This window comes from Capricornis sumatraensis, chromosome 7, assembly GCF_032405125.1.
Source record: "Capricornis sumatraensis isolate serow.1 chromosome 7, serow.2, whole genome shotgun sequence".
NCBI lineage: Eukaryota > Metazoa > Chordata > Mammalia > Artiodactyla > Bovidae > Capricornis > Capricornis sumatraensis.
The window spans coordinates 31753892-31776551 of NC_091075.1; the positions used below are offsets into that span (position 1 = coordinate 31753892).

Below are 22660 nucleotides of genomic sequence, written 5' to 3' on the forward strand. Positions count from 1 at the left end.
TTTTGCCAAGTAATTCGAGGATCATTGTCATAATGTGTTTGGAAAATTGAACTAAAAATTTGTGAAAAGAAGCAAAAAATAAAGTGAAAGTGTTAGTCGCTCAGTCGTGTCCAACTCTTTCGCGACCCCATGGACTGTAGCCGGCCAGACTCCTCTTGTCTGTGGAATTCTCCAGGTAAAAATACTGGTAGGTGGCCATTCTCTTCTCCAGGGGATTTTCCCAGCCCAAGGGTTGAATTTAGGTCTCCTTCATTGCAGGTGAATTATTTACCATCTGAGCCACCAGGGAAGCCCTCTAAGAAGTAGGGTATATGTAAAAATAGGCTAGATTGAGACAAATATTTGTGGCTAATGAAACTTTCACATGCCTAGTATTTTAAAAAATTACTTACTTGGTACTTTCACATTTATGCTTCTGACACTCCCTTCAAGAGTTTAAAGGGTCTGTGACAGCTCAGGCTAAAGTATCAAAAAGAGAAGAAAAATCTTTAGTTGTGGGTGGCCAGGGCTCCATTGGATTTATAATATAATCAAGGGAGAGGCTTAAGTTTATATGAATTTAATATGATGAGTAAATATTATTGTACTGAAGATTTAGACTTTTTTATTTTATTTTATTTCCCACTTGTAAAAGAAAGGTCACAGTGATCTCCAAAATTATTTTCTTTATATTTTCAGCATAATTATCCAGATCATTTTTTCTCCTTCACTGCATTATATAACCTTCTTGAAGGAAACATATTTAAGTTCAGAGGCATTGTTTACTGAGCCTAAAAATATTACCTAGAAATACTAGGTTATGTGTTCCTGCCTGCCTAATTACAAAAGGCAAAACAGGTCGAAGCACCTTAGTTGCTAAGTATTGTCTTTATTCTCTACTTTTTGCCATCATATGCCAGTAAGTTTGGGTAACACCACTCCTTGCCTGAAAGAATTCAAATCATTGCTGATGGTCTTCGTAGCAAGGCCAGCTGAGTTCCATACTTGGCTTGTGTCTTCAGAAACTCATAAGTGATCATGGAGGTGCTAGAGCACAGTGAGCTTTCCAGGAAGGGTAGAGTTGGTACAACCTTCAACCTTTTATTTCATTTTATAGTTTTATCTTTCATTTTATCTCTCCTTTTTTTTTTTGTGGAAGCATGGGCAGTAACTTTCCCTTTCAAAAAAAAAGCCTATGTTCTGGAGGAAAAAAATGGAAACTGAAACATGGGAAATTTGAAGCATTAAAAATGAATGAGAATGAATAAAAGAATCCCTCCTTAGTATCATAATTTTTACCAACTATATGAGTGACTCAAATTGACTTCATGTTCTATTTAAAGTGATACATTGATCTGATCATAAAAAAAAAATCATATTTGTCTGTGTGTACTGAAGTGAAGTCACTCAGTCGTGTCCGACTCTTTGTGACCCCATGAACTGTAGCCTCCCAGGCTCCTTCATCCATGGGATTTTCCAGGCAAGAGGACTGGAGTGGATTGCCATTTCCTTCTCCTGGGAATCTTCCCAACCCTGAGATCAAACCCAGGTCTCCCTCATTGCAGGCAGACTCTTTACCATCTAAATCATAAGGGAAGCTATTTTGTCTATGTGTCTCCACTATGTAATAAGGTCCAGAAAAGTTTGACAGGGTTTTTGGGTCTGAGTGCAAATTGAGAAACAGCTTTGCTCTGAAGGTGAGGACTCATCCTTCCCATTTGCAGGCTGTGTCTCTTGTTTTAAAAAAAACAGGAAGCCGTTCTGCACCTCACTGAGGACATATCCATCTGCAGAGTTTGCTGTGAAGAGCTGTGTGGTCTGCTGACCCAGAAATGGGACATGTATGATCCTTGGCTTCCTTGCCTCTCACACAGTCTCACAAACAGACTTTGAGGGAAAGTTTTCAACACTTTGGAAGCAATATGTTTTAATGCAGAAATTATTATTGTGATAAGAACAAAAATGAAGCATATGACAGTGCTGCCAAATGCTTTTTCCAATCTGTGTAGCTCTAAAACCTTCATTTCCACTACTGGGAGAATGAATTCAGCTAATTATTCTGAATTGTGTCATCTTCAATAAAGTACAAAGGTAATAAGGCTCTCCACACCAATGTGGAATAGTCAAAATATTTCAATGTTAGATCCCATTTGAATGGTGAGGTTGATGAATGGTAATTCTGGAAAGGAGTGTAGTCCTCTATGGGAAAGTGTTGGAGACCAGGCTCTACCATCGGTGGCCTTGAGAAGACAGGGCAGAGGAGATAGGCAGAGAAATAGAGGTCATTGCTCTTTTCTAGTTGGCATCTCCGGAGAGTACTTGGGTTGCAACAGTGGTGTTATGGGAGACACTGGAAGCAGAGAGGCCATACCAAAAACTGAGCATTTCATATCTCAGGTACATTAAAGTAACAGCTCCAAAAAAATCAAGCAAGTGTAAGACCAGGAGGCTGGAATATGGAAAGAGCATTGGATGTGTTTGGAGAACCAAGTTTCATGAAAAGGGAAGATGGGTTTATTAAGTTCACCTAAGATTCTTCATTCTTTGTTTTCCAAGATTTGTTATACCTTCAGAGGAAAAAACAACAAAAAAAAGGAAAACAACATCCTCTTAACTTTTGTTCAATTCCGTCAGTGAAAGAAGTGAGGGAGAATCCTGGCTTTGTAGATGGAAAGCAAGGGTTGATGCTGAGGAACGTACTGAAGCTGATAAACTACTTTTCCTCTTCTCTGCTCCCTGTGTGGTTTGGCCTTACCCTTTTGCTATTTGCCCTTTCTCTTACCACCTGTCTTACAGTCTCAGTCCTCGCGGTGACAGTGGGAACCTAAAACCTTCTCAAGGTCAGGAGTTGGCGACTTTTCTGTGCTAATTCTCACAAGTATTTATACTGTAATTGTCTTCCAGGAATAAGACAATAAATCATTTATGGAGTAAATCATGAATGGTAGATTTTCAGGCATCAGTATAATTTGGGGGGAGATATTTGACTTTTTGCTGCTTCCTATTTTATACCAAATACAGTGACTTTCAACTCAATGTACTCTTTTAAAAAATATTGATTGATTGATTGATTTACTTGACTGTGCTAAGTTTTAGTAGTAGCATGTGAGCTCTTAGTTGTGGCATGTGGGATCTAGTTCCCTGACCAGGGATCAAATCCGGGGCCCCTGTATTGGGAGCATGGAATCCTAGCCACTGGACCCCCAGGGAAGTCCAGTGTACTCTTAATATATTGATTCATCTAATAAACATTACCAAATGTCTGCTAACATACAGCAGGAAAAACTCTTCATACTTGAAAAGCAACCAAAAGATAAACATTGGTTCTTTCAAGGAGCTTCTAGTCTAGAAAAGGAGGAAAGGGCTGCCATAAAACTACAATGAAGTGTGAAAAGAGAAAAGAAAAGCAGATCCAGCAGGAAGCCCTTATGGGACAATTGTAGCCACAGAATGTGTTCAGAGAAGGCTTCATGGAGAAGAAAATATCAGAGTTGCATTTTGTGTAGTGAACCCAGTGAACAGAATTGAAGAAGGGAGTTTTGAGAATGGGGAGAAGTATGTATGAACTTAAAAAAGGCTTAGGGACTTCCCTAGTGGTCTAGTAGTTAAGACTCTGTGCTCTTAAAGCAGTAGGCATGGTTTTGAACCCTGGTCAGAGAACTAAGATCCTGCATGACAAAAAAAAAAAAAAAAAAAAAAGGTTTTAATGAGCACACTGCTTTGCAGGTCATTAGGCCTGGGTCAAATGTAAGCTACTGGGGGAGATAAGGGTAACAACATAGGCAGGAGGGGACCTGTTGGGGGAGAGTAATGACTAGTTTGGGATCCATGATTGTCCCTACTGAAAGCCATCAGAAAAGTTCCAACTTAATCAACCAGCTCTATTCTCCTATACATCACTTAGCCAACTATGAGGATTTAAAACTTTTAAATACAGGGAAGAGATACAGATTTGATTTAATTGCAGCTTTTTCATTTGCCTAATTTTCTTCAATGTAAAACAAGCTTATAAAGTGTTTTGTGAATTATTTAAAATATACGTACTTTTCCTGTTGTGTGCAGATTTATGAGTGGATGCGAGGGAGCCTGATGTTAAACATATGTGTACATTCATTTTTGAAAATCAGGAAACTGGAGAGTTACTATTTCCTGTAGGAACTTCTAACAGAAACCCAAAAAAGTAACACAATGTGCCAGAAAGCTCAAGGGAATATATAAAAGTAAATTGCAAGGCAGAGAGCCCTGGCTACCCAAAGGAAGATAACTTTCTCTTTAAAATTCTATCCTCTGTGTCCCTAATCAGATAGGCTCAGTGACTGACTCAGGACCATTTATGGACACCCAAGTTTCTTTTGCCCCCTATACTAGAAACATAAATCTTGTTTCTCTAATAAAGACATGTAAGGCAGAAAGTTATGATAGCATCCTCAATATCTTAAAGTTAGATGTGTCAAGACATTGGAAGACATCCATCTTCCCTGTCCTGGCTACTCTCTGGTTTGTCCTGAGGGGCTGTGGCATGTATTTTCCTTGAAATTTTCAATAAAAAATCAGAAAATAATTTCTTTTGGATCATCAGCTTTCCCAGCTGAACTCCTTCGAGGTTGACGTGTAGCGACAATTAAACGGAGCATTTGCTCAGTTTACGTGGACATTGTTATTGCAGCATTTGTCCCTTTCCTGACAAATTGCATTATGCCTCTGCCCTCTAAACCATTAGAAGGTCCAGAGGGAATCAGGTGGTGATGAGGAGGGGCCACTCTCACACTTGTCAACCCCAAGGCAGAGCCAGGCTGAATCACAAACTCCCTTTGATTCTTCACACTGGTGACTGGGGTGGGGGCAGTTTGTGTGGGACACTACTTGAATGCTGTCATTTGCCTCTGAGCAGAAGGCTATCATCTCTTTAGTGTTCAGAGTGAATGCAATACCCCCAGATTTGTTCAATAATTGCTCTGATTTCTGCCTGGGGCTTGACTTTCTTCTGTCTAAATGTTGCGTCTCCTAACACGCTCCCCCATTACTAACAAAGTGTCTCTTTCATTTGCTCTGGGCAGTAGATGCATCAGCTGCCTGGGCTTCAGTCCTGAGGCTGATTCAGCATCACAGACTTCCCTTTGTGAGCATCTTGCCTCTTTTCCCTCTTCTCTCCCCTCCTCTAGGAATTGAAAAAAATAATAGGGGATTTCAGTTAATGCTGAAACATCTGTTGAATTCTAAAGGAATGGAGTTTGTAATGAATGCACAAAAGTAAGAGAGGACAGGTAGCCCCTTGAATGAAATCTGTTCCTCTTCTCTTTTTTATTTTAAGCTGTGACCTACTGTGGGAGGCCATGTATTTGGAGTGGTACCCAGGACAGTATAACCCAGTGGATTACGATGGTTTTTAGGAACTTGCAGATGTTGTTGAGAGGTGTGTTAGTACCTCTTCCAGTGTGGTCTAGGGTATGATGTCCCAACTTCTCTAGAATCAGTTTGTCATCTGCAAAGTAGAGGCAATAATACCCATCTTACAAACCAGGAACAAATACAACATGAATGTAACGTACTAATATGATGTCCTAAGCACCCCAAAATTATCAACAGTCACCATTTCCATTGCCATGGTTGTTTTTCTACTTATGCTATGACCATGCGCTCTCTATGAGGATAGAGTTAGGAGTCAGCTGGGAGTACTGGGGGCAGGGGGAAATTCTCTATGAAGTCCACAGAGCTTGGTGTAGCCCATCCTTTGCCCAGGTCAGTTCTGGTTGCACACAACATTGCCTCTGCCCTTGTGGACCACACCCTCTTGTGGCAGGTGAGGGGTAGATCATAGTGGACTCTAGAACAAGTCAGTAGGTAAAGGGAATGCTTGTTAGTGTGGTGAGTGCTATGCAGAGTAAAGGGGGCTGAACTAGTGCATGGAGTGGGTGCTTAAGTTAGTTTGGCTGGTCAAGGAGAGCCTCTCTGAGAGCATGGTGTAAAGCTCCCCAACTTGATACATATAGAATCCCTTTCAACATCTAAGAACTTGAATTTGAGAGTACACAGAAATAAAAGGCTATTGGGAATTCAGTTTAAAAAAATGAAAACCCTTATACACAAATGTGTATTTTATTTATCAGTGCAAGATCCATGTAAATTTGAAAATTACATATGTGTATAGGAAATGTTATTGGTTCTTCTGAAGATAATTCCAGGTTTGCATTTGGACCTTAGGATTTGAATGCTAAAATTATTCTGAGTCACTTAGGTTAATTGAGGCCAGTATGTTAGAATCACTGACAGAATGAAAAAAAGATTTGGGAGGAGAAGATAAGAGACTTGTGTGATGCTATTTTCTGCTTGTGTGATGCTATTTTCTGCTATGATGCATGTGTGCTAAGTCACTCCAGTTGTGTCTGACTCTTTGCAACCCTATGGACTGTAGCCCTCCAGGCTCCTCGTCCATGAGATTCTCCAGGCAAGAATACTGGACTAGGTTGTCATGCTCTCTTCCAGGGGATCTTCACAACCCAGTGATTGAACCCATGTCTCATGTCTCCTGCATCGGCAGGCAGATTCTTTACCACTAGCACCACCTTGGAAGCCCCTTTCAAAAACTAAACAAAGAGGAAAAAGCCAGTTAACTTTTTTGAGTGTGTTTCCTCATTATTAGAATGAGGATAGTAGCATTTGCTGTTTAACCTCCTAATGATTGTGTGAAGATAAACTGATCTGACAGATAGGAAAGTTCTTGCAAAGCATTTGAAATTATGTGAAGATACAGTATTAGCAATGGCTTCCAATAAGAAATTCTAATAATCTAGAATGCAGTTCAGTTGTTTAAAAAACTGATTTGTCAAACTACCTACTTCATCTGCCTTTGTGTGGATTAAGGTCCCAAGAAACTATACTGGCATCAGCTGCTTTAGCCTGTGTCCGTTTCTCTAAACAATGTGGATGGATGTGGGTCAAGTCATGGGCTCCAAAGGGTAAATAGATTATTATCCTCAACCGTATAATCTTTGGGGAGGTTGTACTATGTAGGCTACCTAAATGCTGCAGAAGTGACATATTTGAAGTAGCTAGAAATGTCTCTTTCTTTTTCTCTCTCTATATGTGTGTGTGCTAAGTCACCTCAGTCATGTCCAACTCTTCGCAACCCTATGGACTGTAGCCCATCAGGCTCCTCTGTCCATGGGATTCTCCAGGCAAGAATACTGGAGTGGGTTGCCATGCCCTCCTCCAGGAGATTTTCCTGACCCTCAGATTGAAACTGCATCTCCTATAGCTGTTGCATTGCAGGCAGATTCTTTACTGCTGAGCCTCCAGGAAAGCAACTCTCTATGATAGATAGATATTTCTAGATATTAAATATTTATTTAGCAATACATGTATTTAACAATAATTTAACAAGGTAGAAGTATTTATTTTAATTTACATATTAATAAATGTGTAATATATTTTTATTAATATTATGATTGTCAATATAAAATTTTCAGACATCAAATAATTCCTTACCTATCCCTTTCAAAGGGTTTCCCTTGTGGCTCAGTGGTAAAGAATTCACCTGCCAAGCAGAAGACGCCAGTTTGATCTCTGGGTCAGAAAGATCCCCTGGAGAAAGAAATGGCAACCCACTCCAATATTCTTGCCTGGGAGATCCCAGGGACAGGGGAGCCTGGTGGGCTACAGTCTATGGGATCGCTAAAAGTCAGGCACAACTAAAGCAACTAAACAATAACAACATCCCTTTCAAATTTCAGAGCCAACCACTTTTGTTTCTTCTGTTTTTTTGCATATCTGTTCCTACATAAACAGTTGATTCTGTTGTTTCTTAACCTTTTTAGACATCCATGATTGACTTTCAACTATTGCAAACTGCAATTTATCTCTAGTATAACTCCCTTTTCCATCCCACATGCTCCCCTCTCCTATCTCCCCCATCTGGTAGTATAATACATTTTTGCTGCATGACTGTATAGATCATCATATTTATTTATTTTCTTTTACACTGTCTTGTTTTTGTTGAAATAGTAATTGCTTTTTTGCACCTCTCTGTGTTTTTTCTTTCTCTGTTTGTGTCCCTGTCTTTGTTCCCCCTGCACCTTAGATTTCAAAGTACTAATATTAATGTATTGCCAATGTTTCCACCAAATTCTAAAATTCCTCCCAGCAAGGCCACAGCATCATGAAATCTATGCACTGTTCTTTGGAAACAATAGTTTAGGAACCCTCTTGCCTCTGTCCCAGATGCATGGCTTTGGTGCCCCTCCAGGCTTGCTGCACAGCTGTCCACCTAAGATTCTCTTTCCTGTTGCCCCAGAAGTATCCTTTGCTTTTATTGGACATTCTGTCTCTTGAGATACCTCATTTCTTCTTGTCTCATTTGCTCTTTAGTGTTGGTAAAACACATCTGTTGCTGCTGCTGCTGCTGCTGCTAAGTCACTTCGGTCGTGTCCGACTCTGTGTGACCCCCATAGATGGCAGCTTATTAGCCTTTTCTTAAGAGTAAACATGTGAAAGAGAAAAATTAAATTTTAGTGTCCTTTGTATGTGTGAAAATGATAGTCAATTGGTACAATGCTGTATATAGATTTCTAGATAAAAACTTTATTATCTAAAACCTTAGCTTTTAATGGGCTTCCCTGGTGGCTTAGCTGGTAAAGAATCTGCCTGCAGTGTGGGAGACCTGGGTTCAAACACTAGGTTGGGAAAATCCCCTGGAGAAGGGAATGGCTGCCCACTCCAGTATTCTGGCCTAGAGAATTCCATGGACTGTATAGTTCATGGAGTCACCAAGAATTGGACACGACTGAATGACTTTCACTTCACTTTAGCTTTTAATAATTCATCATCTTATATCCTTTTTTGTTTTACAATCTTCATCTGCTATATGTCTACTTTTCCATTCTCTTTTTGTGTGTGTGTTTGTAGCTTTTATGTTTTATCTTTGGAAATAGGCATTTTAGGAGTGAGGTCCAACCATTCACTTATAACCAGCAAGTTGTATCTCTTTCATGAAACACCTAAAACATGCCTATTTAATGTCATATTTGTTGAATTTGCCATCAATAACCATTGAATCATTTTGATTTTAAAAACAAATATTTGCATTTTTAAATGTTTTTTAATTGCTGAAAATATAATTTGGAGTGGACTAGCTTTAAAAAATGTTTTAAAAATTACTTTTAGTTAACAATTTTAACCACTAAAATTTAGATGTTACTTTCATTCTCCAGGAGCATATCACTTTATTCCTCTTTGCTTGAGTTGCTTTATAAATTATACTGAGAAATTTAAACATGAAAATAAGGAATGAATATACTTTGTTCATGAAGTGGGGGAGCTTAAAGGACTAAAACAAGTCAAGCTTATGATCTATTTTTTGTTATATAACCTATTTTTTGGCCACATTCTGATAAATTTGGACTGTGAATCAAGTCTGCCCTAGTTGCATCACATATCAGCCATGCCTAAACCACAGTTGTCAGGTTTCATTTTAGAGAAATGAGATCACACCTGGCCCTAATGGAATCAAACAATAACTTTTCAGATGATTTCAAGGTCTTTGAAAAGCCTGCCACAGTACCTGCAGATCATGCCATTGTCTCCAAGAACCTCATGCTATTTAATGCAGCCTATTAACTGGAAGACAGGCAACTTCTCACCCAACTAACACTGATATAGATGATGTATTCCTGCAGATAGTTTGCAGAGCGTTGGGAAGCAGTGAAATAGAACTAGTAAATTATTAATTTGGGAGTGGTGTTAGAGGTCAAGATACTGGGAAGTGAAGTAATCTTGGAATCATATCTTGATCTAGCATGTAAATAGAGTTGTTTCTGTTTTTCAGAACTCATTAAGACAAGAGTTTCTATTTGTTTTCTACTTGGCTGACATCTTACATTTGCTGATGTCTTTTTTTTTTTTTGGCTAAATTCTGTTTTTTAAAAAAGAGTCTGTCCTAGACCCCAGGCTTATGGCAAGCAAAGTATTTTACTAAATGATGAAGCATTGGTTTGTGTTCCTTGTACATATATGATAGCCTTCTATTGATGGCAATTGGTAGTTTCCATTTAATGTGATTATATATGACGTTTTATAACATAATATGAAATTTTTACTTAATGAAGTGATTTTAACTTAAAAAAATCACAAATAATGCTTCAAGGCAAGTGAATATATCAGAAATTGTGACATTCAAGCAAGATTTAGTTCACAGGATGAGGGTAGGAGGCTTGGACTTTTGTTCTGTCTATAGCAAATGTATGACATGGGCTTCCCTGGTGGCTCAGACAGTAAAGAATCTGCCTGCAATGTGGGAGACCCAGGTTCAATCCCGAGGTTGGGAAGATCCCCTGGAAAAGGCAATGGCAACCCACTCTAGTGTTTTTGCCTGGAGAATTCCATGGACAGAGGAGCCTGGTTACATGAGTCAGACATGACTAAGGGACTGACACTTTCACTTTTATAGCAAATGTATGACATGAGTAGGTCATCTAACTTCTCCGTCTAAAATGAGGCATCAGACCAGATTTCTTATTTTTAAGCCCCTCATATTTCTTAAATTTTCGTAATTAAAAGATTTTCTTTTTTCTGACCCTTAATGTGTTGATTGGTTGTTTTTAGTTTGATGCAACTGGGGAGGAGTGAAAAATTATGAAGAAGCTGATGATAACCAGCAACAGCATTCCACTATGGAACAGAGAAATGATAAAAGAACAAACTAGCTTGATTTGTTCATAGAATTTTAGAGCTGGTAGCACCCTTAGCAAACATAAAGACTAACTTCCCCTGCCAACATTTGTTTAATAAATGAGAAAACTGAAGTATCTCAGAAAATTGATGAAACTCATTATCATACAGCTTAGTAGTTAGAGGCGAAAAACAACCTGGAACCTTGGACTTTGGCCTAGAACCCTGGGTTCATTTTCTACCTCTTTATATGACATCATTATGTTATTCTGATATGATTTTCTCAAACTTGTCAACCTTAAGAACTGTGGGTCATGCCAGGATGCTGAATTTTTTACATCCAGTACAATCAGAAATGAAGCAAAGCTCAGCCAAGTGGGCATTTAAAGAATCGTGTGCTCTGCTTCATCCATACCTGCACTTGATAAAAATACCTCAAGACTGCTGCTTTTTTTCTAACATATTTTTGAGTGCATGCATGTGTGCTAAGCTTCTTCAGTCGTGTCTGACTCTTTGCAACGCTATGGACAGTAGCCCATTAGGCTTCTCTGTCCATGGGAATTCTCCAGGCAAGAATATTGGGGTGGGTTGCCATGCCCTGCTCTAGGTGTTCTTCCCAACCCAGGAATCAAACTCAAGTCTCTTATGTCTTCCACATTGTCAGGTGGGTTTTTTAACCACTAGTACCACCTGGGAAGCCCTATATTTTGGGGTAGTTTTGTTCAAAAATATTCTGTTTCCCTTCAGTGGTTAGATCTAAATGAAATATGAGGGGGTATAATCCCTTCCAGGAGAACATATGAAAATGAGCAGATGTTGTAAATTACTTCAAAATTGTAAACAGTTGCATTATTAATTTGTTTTCATAGTTGGTAAAATGAAATAAGTTATTCCCAAGGAAAAACAGAGGAGGAGAATGTGTATGCACTTTTTTATATTTTCCTCCCAGCCCATTAGTATCTATTGACTCTTCATCAATTTAATTACTGTGTCATTTACGTCTAATGCACTTGCCACAGAGTAGGCTGAGTAGTTTCCTTCCCCAAGGTAGCTTTCTGTTGCTAGAAAGCTATGCCTTCTATGGCCACACTGGCTGCTTTAGAAATACGCTCCTATTGATCACAAGAAAGAACTTTAAAAATTGACTCGAGAAACACTACTGAGGAAACGTACCAGCATTCCCTTCTTTAGTCATGACCTAAAGCAAATCCATAGAACAGTGCAATGACATAGAAACGGAGGGAAATGGAAAGAGATGGACTTGGGCTAGAGGAAAGAAACTTGTGAAATAGCAATTGATCAGCAGCTGACAATGAGTATGGAAAATATGTTTTTGTTTTTATTTTTACAATAAAAGTATTATATTTTAAATATTTAATTGACTCCCAAAGGGGAGCTCTACTACATTTGAAATGTAGTAGAAATAAAACAAAAATATCTATTAGGAAATATTTATTGAAGACTATTTACGTCCCTGTGTAGAAGCTTTCCACAGCTTCCCACTGTCTGTCAAATTAAAGGCCTTCTCTTCAGCTTCTTTTCTTCATGAGCTTCTTCCCAAGTGCAAACCCAGCCAAGCTGACATGTTTCAGAACATACTCCCAGTTGCTCTACCAACACATTTGTGCTCAGGTTGTTTCCTTAAATGTTGTCTTCCCTGCCAACTCCCTAGCTCTTACTTTTGAAATGTCATGAATACTGACAGGCTTCTTTAAAGACCTTACTCTAGGAAGCCTTACCTGATTCTCCCAACTAGATGCAATCTTTTGCTCCTTTTTAAAATTTTAATACCTACTGCATTTACTCCTGCATTCCGCTTATTAATTTTTGGTGCCCTTGTCTAATTCTTTCTCTCTGCCTCTAAGACTGTGAAGTTCTTAACCTCCTGAGCATAGAAGTAATTTATACTCATAAGGTTGAAAAGTTATCTTAAATACCTTACACTGTATTTTTTTTAATTGCTATTTAATACATGAAAAGGTAAGTAACCCCAAATTTAGATCACTCAGGTTCACAGAAGAAATGTCCCAAGGACATTTAGCTTAGTTTATAAGATGAGGGGAGGAAAAAAAGAAGCAATGTATTTAGACTAAAGGACTTTAGAGAAATTGCGGCCAAAAAAATCAGGGTTTCTAGAAGGATTTAGCTAAGTGTAGGTAATAATCTAGAGATGTAGCCTGAACTAAAGTGGAGAAGGGGAAAGTATAGGGTACAACCATGAAATAGATAGTAAATATGTGTTATAATATATTTATATACTGATAGAGGGTTTTATAGTTTATAGGTTATTTTTGTGTGTATATTATCTTTGTCCTCAATAACACCCTGTAACACTTAAGTACTATAACCCTTTAAGGCCATCTGGGATTATCTGTTTATTCCTCTGCCCTTTGGTCATCAAAAACAGGGAGAGGCAATTGTGTGCATTTTTATTCCCCTCAAGGCTAAGCAGTTCTTCAAGAAATAAACAAATGGAGATTGATTATGCCTATTATACAAAATACGTCCCTGAGAGAAGTGTGCTTGATCACAGAGCCCAGATTTAAACACAGGTCTTCTTTGTCCATGTCCAGAGCTCTTTCTTGCATGTCAAGGCCTCTGTGTGCCAAGAAAGCAAGGCCAGGTTAGAAGAGAGAAATATGGAAATGCAGAGCTGATGAATGCTACACAGAGGGTAGGAGTCCTTTGAAAATTATATCCAACAGAGTGAAACATAAGTGATATCTTTAAGTTGAATAATAGCATTAAGCATTCTGAAAAAATGCTAGGAGGTAGAGGTGGAATTAAGTGAGCATGTTGCATTAGCAGTATTACATTTCACAAAATGAATAAAACTACAAATGATACATTTTTTAGAAACAGTTTTTAGGGAAAAACTAGATAATTAGTACCTGAAATTGCATAAAGATGGGAGAAAAACCATTTCTCAAATCTCTCTACTAATGACTGCTGTCCACATCTTCCAAAACCAACAAAAGACACCACTTTCAAGATGCTATCCTTGACATGCTTCATCATTCTCTGATATCCCTGACTTTCAGTTAAAAATCAGTATTTCTTGAATGTCAACTATGCATATAGAGAATATACAAGTGAAAGCAAAATTGTTCCTGGCCTCTTATGAGAAGTCCTCATATCAGAGAGTTTTGCATGCTCAGATCTAATTAGCCTCATCTCATTAGCCCTTGGCCACTTGTTCTGCCCCAGATACCAGCAGGCGCTCCACCCCAGCCTGTCATGGATGAGAACTAGAATAAAAATATCTGAAGAGACACTGAATGTGCATGCTGAGTTCTTTGTATTGCTATCCAGTCTGGTTTTTTTCCAATAGATTTTCTTTCTTTTTATTTTTTATTCTTGGTTGCACTGGGTCTTCATTGCTGCACAGGCTTTCTCTAGATGTGACGAGCAAGGCTTACTCTTCATTTTGGTGCTCAGGCTTCCTATTGCCATGGTTTCTCTTGTGGATTATAGGCTGTAGGTGTGAGGGCTTCAGTAGTTGCAGCTTGCAGAGTCTAGGGCAGGTCTCAGTAAGTCATGGCAGACAGGTTTAGTTGCTCTGTAACATGTGGAATCTTCCCAGACCAGGAATTTAGCCCATGTCTCCTGCATTAGCAGGCGGATTCTTATCCGCTGTGCCACTAGGAAAGTCCTATCCAGTTTGTTCTATACTATTGAATAATGTGTTTTCTGCAACAGCTTTAAAACTCCTCCCAAAGAGTACACTCTAGCTTATGCACACTGTAGTACCCTCAATTTTTTTTATCAAGTTAAAGCCTCCCAATCAGAATATATATTGAAAAGAAAAATACATCTAAGATTATATCTCAAAGGAAAAAAATATTTCTTTTAATGAGAAATAGAAAAGGAAAACACTCTGTCATCCAAAACTCAGTTGATAAAGTCAGAAAGAAAAAAGAAGAAAGAAGATATTTGATGTTAATTTGGATGTAATGCAGTTGTATTAGTTTCCTGCTACAGTAAAAAATACCATAAAGCTAGCAGTTTAAAATAACACACATCTACTGTCTCAGTTTCTGCAGGTAAGATGTCTAGGTATGCTCAGTGTCTGCCAGGCTACAGCACAGTTGTCAGCCAAGAGTGAGCTCTCATCGAGGCTCAGTGGGCTTGGGAGAAAGATCCACTTCGTGGTTCCCACAGGATGTTGGAATAAATCCTTTCCTTATGGCTGTTGGACCAAGAGCCATATTTCTTTCCTGGCTGTTGGTGAGGTCTGCTCTCAGTTACCACCATCTGCCCACCACTCTTTGCCACATGCCCCTCTCAGACCATGACAGCCTACTTCTTCAAAGCCAACACAGGGAGCCCCTATCTTCTCAGACAGAACCTTTCATAATGTAATCTAGTCATAAGAAAGGCATCTCATCAGCTTTGCTTTTTCTGCTGGTCAGAAGCAAGTCACAGGTTTCTCCTGCACTGAAGGAAAGGGAATTATACAAGGATTTAAATCATTGGTATTAGTTTAGGATATGTTCACTGCAATAGTTTTGTCCACTTCAATGTGCATGTGTCAAAGATTGGTACCTTTTTCTATAGAAATTTTAGGAACAAAATTGAATGATAGAGAAGTTAACCATTATTTTAAGAAATATATAAGTGAATATATGCAGGCATTGTGCTAGGTTAAGGGTAAACAATGAAGACAGTCCGTTTGGTTGGGGAACATATACTGTAATGGGGATGACTTATTATTACAAGCAAATAAACAAAAGTCCTATTAATCTCTATAATTATAGTTTCTTGTAAGTGCTGAGAAGGAAAAGAACAGGGTTCTCAAAAAGAGATTAATGAAGGAAACCCACTTGGATAGGCTTCCCTGGTGGCTCAGACTGCAGAGAAACGGCTTGCAATGCAAGAGACCTGGGTTCGATCCCTGGGTCGGGAAGATCCTCTGGAGAAAAAAATGGCAACCCATTTCAGTATTGTTGCCTGGAAAATCCCATGGACAGAGGACCCTGGCAGTCTACTGTCCACAGGGTCTCAAAGAGTCGGACACGACTGAGAGAGAGTATTATGGGAGAGAATAAAAAGCAATAAGCACCCTAGGTTTGGCGATGATGTCATACTTCCTTAAAGAAATGTCATCTGACCACCTAAAGAATGCCTAGAAGTTATTCAAGAAGAAGGAAAGGGAACTTTAGGTAGGAAGAACCATCATGCAGAAGCTTTGAGGAGGAAAGACAAAGCCCATCTGAGAGACTGAAAAAGATCAGGGTAACTGGAGGAGATGCAGTGTGGATAGATGAAGGGCTATAGCCCTTGATAAGGATTTTACATTTATCCTGAATACACTGGGAGTCTATTGAAGGGTTTTCAGCGGGGAAGTAACATGATCCAATTTGAAAACATTAATGGAGAACAAATATTTTTGCACTTTTTTCATCCTTAATAACTAGCTATTCTTGCCTGTTGTATGCGATACAATGTCTTTTTGTAGTTGTTGACAAGGTTTCCTGGTAGTCTGTAGGGAAGGCCCTACTTTAAGTAATTTCTATTTAATCATGTCTGATTTAACATTTTTAGAATACTTTTTTTTGGCATGATCATTTCTGTGTCTGGGGATTTTTTTTCTTATTTTGTACTGATTGCATTTGTGTTTTAGGGGCATAATATTGCAGGTGACATACTTCTATTCATGTTTGTTATCCTGATTATGTTGAAGATGTTAGAAAGACATGTGATATAAACAGCATGTTTAAAGTAAATTGACCTTATTTTGGAAGATTTCCATGGAGAAACATAGAAGCTAAGTTCTATATTTTTTCCAGTATTATTCAGGGAATTCATGGAGTAAAATAATGCTTTCCATTTCCTCTTACTTACTTACTTTGTTACTTGATAAACTGTATTTTTCCTGTGATTTTTATGTAATTAGTTCTAAAGCTGCATTTATATCTGAAAGCCTTCTGTAGCAACCTCATTCCCACATAGAATTCACTGTTGGCAGAAAAAGGACATGCTGCTGAAGGGTTTTTTTTTTTTTTTTTGCTACCAATTAAATAGTGAAAACCATCCCACTGAGAAAGCACAGACTAAACTTTATCTCATTAAGACAAAATCCAGATGCCTTGTTTACTTGTGGTTGAAAATCAATGCCCTATTGTCTTCTAGACATACATAATTTGCAATAGAAACCAGAAATAGGAGGTATGCATTCATTGCTCTAAAATAGTAATTAAAATGCAAGTTTTTTATTTTCAGATGGATAGTTTTAGCAAATCAGCAATGGTTTAGAATGATATAAACACTCAGTAGGGAGAATCCTTTACTATGATAGAACTGTACTGACTCTTGTACCTAGGCTGACACTCAAATAATTGTCGAATGAGTGATTGGATGAAGTTAGACTTCTGACTTGCAGCTGTTATTCTCAATAATTTGGTAGACGGTTTACAGAATCTGGCAGCCAGAACTGGCCAGGATTGGTATCACAATCAAGGTAATCTTGGTTGCAACTCTGGTAAAATGCAGGACAGATTCAATTACTCAGCAGTACAGAATACCTTTCATTAAAATTCTAAAGAGATAATTTCTTCTGATTACCCAAGTCATCTTGATGACCTAAGTAAATAGTTTCGATTATAACCATGGAATCCTTTATTTCAATTTGCTTATTGTTAGAGATATAAATTTTCTTCCTCCCTTTTGGGAGCAAGAATGTATGTTATCTACCATAACATTTTACATAGGAAGCAAAAAAAGCTACATTTGGCTAGTTCATTTTGGGAAATTGTGTCCCAAGGGTGCAATAAAGATGCCAATTTTATGAACAGATTGTAGAACTAGACATATTGAATTATGAAGATGGAGCAGAATGCAGACAATTAATAATACTACTACTCTAAAATATAGATGAGAGTTTCAAAGAAGTGTTTTTGATAGTTTTCTCAATGTTGTGTGATGAGAAGAGCTCTACACTCTACCTTGCACAGCTAATTTAAAAGTGCTTAATTCCCTGAAGTCCATGTCTAAAAATTTGAAGGGGAGTAGAGACTCATACGTTATTTCTTCAGTAGATGGACGTTTGTCCAAAGAACTGAATTTTATAGGTATTAACATCATGTACACATCATGTACATTCATGTTCTGGGCATCCGATGACATAAATAGACTGTAGACTAACGCTATCAAAAGAACTTCTTAAGTTTCTACTTGTAGTATATGCTGTTGTGAACTGTACTTTTTTCTATTTTGGCAGAATATAATTTGTGTTTATTTGAAAACTAATTGTTAGTGAAATGTCTGATGAAAACTCAGGAGGAATATAAAGAAAATAAGTTCTTTGTCTAGACCAGAATTAGCTGCATCTTTTAGGTACCTGTTTCCTTACTACCTTTATCTAATATTGTTATTTAAAAATCATTAATGGAATGAGATTAACAGAAAAACAAATGTAAGTTCTCATGTCCATACTTATTTAGTTGAAAATAATACTGATTGGCAAAGATTTAACTACAGCAGTTTATTTTTAAAATTAATTAATTTATTTTAATTGGAAGCTAATCACTTTACAATATTGTGGTGGTTTTTGCTATACATGACATGAATCAGCCATGGGTGTACATGTGTCCCACCATCTTGAACCCCCCTCCCACCACCCTCCCCACCCCATCTCTCTGGATTGTCCCAGAACACCAGCTTTGGGTGCCCTGCTTCACACATTGAATTTGCACTGGTCATCTATTTTACGTATGGTAATATACATATTTCAATTCTATTCTCTCATATCATCCCATCCTCGCCTTCTCCCACATAGTCCATAAGTCTGTTCTTTACATCTGTGTCTCTTTTGCTGTCTTACATATAGGGGCATCATTGCCATCTTTTTAAATTCCATATATATGTGTTAATATACTGTGTTGGTGTTTGTCTTTCTGGGTTACTTCACTCTGTATAATAGGCTCCAGTTTCATCCACTTCATTAGCACTGACTCAAATGTGTTCTTTTTGTAGCTGAGTAATATTCCATTGTGTATATGTACCACAACTTCCTTATCCAGTTCATCTGCTGATAGACATCTGGGTTGCTTCTGTGTCCTAGCTATTGTAAACAGTTAAATGCAGCAGTTTATTAATCTTGAAATTTGGTGGACATTCTCCCTTTGTGTAAAGCACTTGGCTTTCTCAGAATCATAAGTGAAAACTATTTTATATTCATTGGAAAAATTCTTGCTTCCCACTTATCAAACCCCTACTTTTCCCTTCTGTGCTCTGCTCCTTGCCAGGGCACCCAGACAGCACAGGTAGAATCCACACCTTTTCTCTTCCTCCCGCTGCTTCTCTGGCACCCAGCCTCCTGGCTTCCCTGTCTGAATGCACTGAACCCATGGACTCTGCCGTAGGTCCTAGTGCACAGTACACAGGAATTTGTTGAATGTCAGTGTCTTGAAGTTCTTTGCACCTCCGCTCCTTTATCTATAAAACAGGCATAATTACAATACTTACCTCACAAAGTATTCATGAAGATTAAATGAGCTAAATATAAACTAAATTAGTTCAATATTTCATGTGAAACACTTAAGTTTGGCACACAGTATCATCGTCATTACCCTTCTACAAATTTAAATGCCCATTAAAAGTGGAGGGTAGAGGTGTTTTCATTCTTTGAGAAAAGAAAACACAGGTCATCACTCTTTCTCATCTCGTAAATTTAGAAAATATTCCAAGTACCCTTGGAATCATATATCCAACACTTTTACTTTATAAGTGAGCAAATGGAGCTCCTGAGAGCTGGACTGTCTTTACGAGATCACACAGCTAGTTAATGAGCACCAGATCCTGAATCCAAGTGCTCTGATACATGTAAGGTCAGCACTCGTTTTCTACTCAGCAGAATCTCCTCCTTTCTTTGTATTCCCGGGGTCCTAAAGGCACAGACCCTCAGAGTCATATCCTGTGGTTTATCTCAAGGTGAAATGCCTTGGCCTTTTTATCAGTTACCTGTTTATAATAGTCTGATTCGGAAACTCACAAAGTCTGATTCAGAAAAATAAAGAAACTGCTTTGGGATGAAGTCAGAATAACTGTGCTGCTCTGAAAGCTGCCCTTATGCTCATTCCAGGTCAGTGAGATGTAGAGACAGGGCCAGTTTGACCAGTGTGCCAACAGAAGGGTTGTTGGTCCCTAGAAGGGCCCCAGGCTTAGTTTAATGTTCTGCAGTTGCTATCTTGAAATTCTTAGTATTTTTCAAATAAAGAATCCCACGTTTTCATGACCACTTGGCCTTACAAATTACTTGCCCAGTCCTCTGACAAAGTGGTGGATCTTTGTGGTAAGTACCTTCGTACTCTGGAAACGTTAGATCTGCTTTGAATGGAAGGAACTAAGATGCAAAACTCAGGACTGTTAAATCCCTCAATTAGTACTTTCATTGAAGTGGCATGCTGTACAGTGTTCAAAAAGAGGGTTCTTTAGCTTTGATATGGCATTTAAGAAGAGAAAAACTGCTCTGTGACAGCTGTATCCTTTGACAGGTCAGGAAGGAAACTAAGACCTAGAACTCTACAGATTTAACCTGGACTAATTCCTCTTGATCTCTATTTAAAGGGGATTTGTTCTGATTTTTAAAAAATAAAGAACATAGTTTAACATATAAGAATAAAATGAATAGTGTCTTATTAGAAGCTGTGCAGAAGAAAAATTTCTTTACTGTGATGATAACCAGCATTTTAACCATTAACTGAATTAATGACTGTATTGGAAAAGTAAGACAATAACTTAAAAAATCACATAAGTATATTGCTAAAAGGCAAGTAACTTTGTATCTAATTAGCAGTTGGTTAGTTTTTCAACGTAGAGGACTCAGAGCTCAAACTACTAGTCTACAGTACAAGGGGCTACATTTATACTGATGTGAAGAGAGGTTTGGCCAAATGACCTGCCCACCATGGAGGGCTCCTCCAAACCATTTAGCTTCTGGGCAGTGGAGGAGGGCTGAGGAAACAAACTGGTGGGAAATGGGGGGCTCACCGTGAATCTTTGCCCTTTGAATTAATTCTAGTTGACCTACTTGAGCAATGATTGAGGAATTTTTGATTCATTTTGCCCCCATCTATCCCCTGGTGAGCATGGGCTTTTTATTTTTTAATGAAACCATTTTCACAGCCTGTTGTTTTAGGTGTCAGCAACAGCAGAGACTGAGGTAATTTTTGTTGTTGTTCTTTTTCCCTTTTTTTCTTTTTTAATCAGTTTTTCTAGTGCTATTTATGCTGCTGAATTTCTTTGAACCAGCATCTTTCTGCAGAGCATTTTTTTCTGGCAAACAGCTGGATAACACTAATAAAGGATAAAAATAATCCCAGGTAATAACAGTTGAGAAAAAAATACATAGCAAATACTTTTTTCAAATTATAATGGTATATTTTTGTCATCCCTTTGATTTATGTAGAGAACCTGTTGGGAAATACTTGTCCAAGTATTGAACTTTTCTAGTCCAGCTCATAGCCTATCTCTGGAGATCAATGGAAAAATATAACTTTATATTTTTTACTATTAAGGTGAACACAGTTTATTTACTCCAGTTTTCATCCTTTGGCAGTCAGAGTAAGTAAAGAGCAATCCTTGTTCTACCAAGAGGAGTTTTCCAATTAGAAGCATTTTATTCACAGTACAAGGAGGGACTGGCTGTGCAGTTAGGTACTCCTAGGTTGTGAGATTTCATTACTGCCTTTCAAAAGTTGCCTTAGTAGGACTGAAGGCACCTGCAAGAATTATTCATAATGCTTCCAGAGTGGACAGAATTCTCAGTTAGATGGTTAGAAAGCACCTGGGTACAAAAGTCAAGCTCAGCTAACTCTTAAAATAAAACAAATGTAGTAGCAATACTGCAGAGGATAGCAGATTTATTTCACTGTGTCAGTATGAGCTTCAGGCCATCGAAGCACCACTAAGGGCAATGCATTAACAATACTCAGTACAGGTTTGCAGATAAGATGTCCTTAGCCACCCAGCCATACATATTCACTTATTTTTCTATTTCTTAATAAAGCTATGAGATAATAGGTTTTCAAAAGTGAGTACCATTATCATTACTTTATATTTACATTCAAAACTGTCCTCCAGGGTTGATACTTACAGGAGAGACATTATAGTAAGCTATCTTTAGAAATTGCTTTTGAATTCTGTTTTTTGAAGCATCTATAATTTGTAGAATAGTTGGTTATAAAAAATTAGAAAATGACCATTTTAGGTTTTTAATTTCAAGTGAATAAATCATCATGGGAAGACAGTATCAGCATGCTAAATATTCTCTATATAAACTTAGCAAAATGACACTCATGTCCATATATCAGGTTGGGGCAGGCAGTTAGAAACAGCAATAATATTTCATTAGACCACAGAAATAATATTTAGAATCCACAAAAATTTCAAATATTTGAAAATGTTAATGGGGCCTAGTGGAACTTCCTAGTCAAGTCTAGACTGTCAATTGGAGTAACTGAAATTTAGAAAATACTCCCAAAGAACTTTAAGATATAAGACGTTTCCTGTGGAGTTATCACTTCAGCCCACATAGTTGCCATAAGCATTTTAAAAGAAGAGTTTTTTGCTTCCTGTCTTGACATCCCTCCTTGATCCCTCCAACAGTGTTCCACAGTCAGGGAGGATGTTCAGGTCACAAAAGTTCCATCTTGGAAAATTCAAATTACTTATATTCACTCAACATTTTGTTTTATCCTTTGGCCTTCTGAAAATAATAACTCCTAATATATTGGTGTGGGGAGGTAACAGGGCAGTCAACAGGCATGACTGTCAGATTCCTTCTGATCCATCTAATTCCTCCATCTGTTCTCCTCCCACCTTGCATTTTATCACGAAGTGACACATAATAGAAGAGTAGTATAATAAATCTAAGCCTGTGACTTAACTGTGTTTCCCCAAGGGCAGAGATCCCTTCTGTTTCTTTTCTCTTTTGTTTCCAGGTTAAAGGGTGCATTTGTGGACATCTAATACCATGCATGCTGATCTGAAGGAATTTCCCCAGGGGAATGTGAGATGT

General features: G+C 38.1%; 1 protein-coding gene across 1 annotated transcript in view; it reads left to right on the forward strand.

The window, feature by feature from the left end:
* Nucleotides 1-22660, forward strand: part of UNC5C (unc-5 netrin receptor C) — a 421047-nt gene that overhangs the window by 148619 nt on the left and 249768 nt on the right. The window lies entirely within an intron of this gene.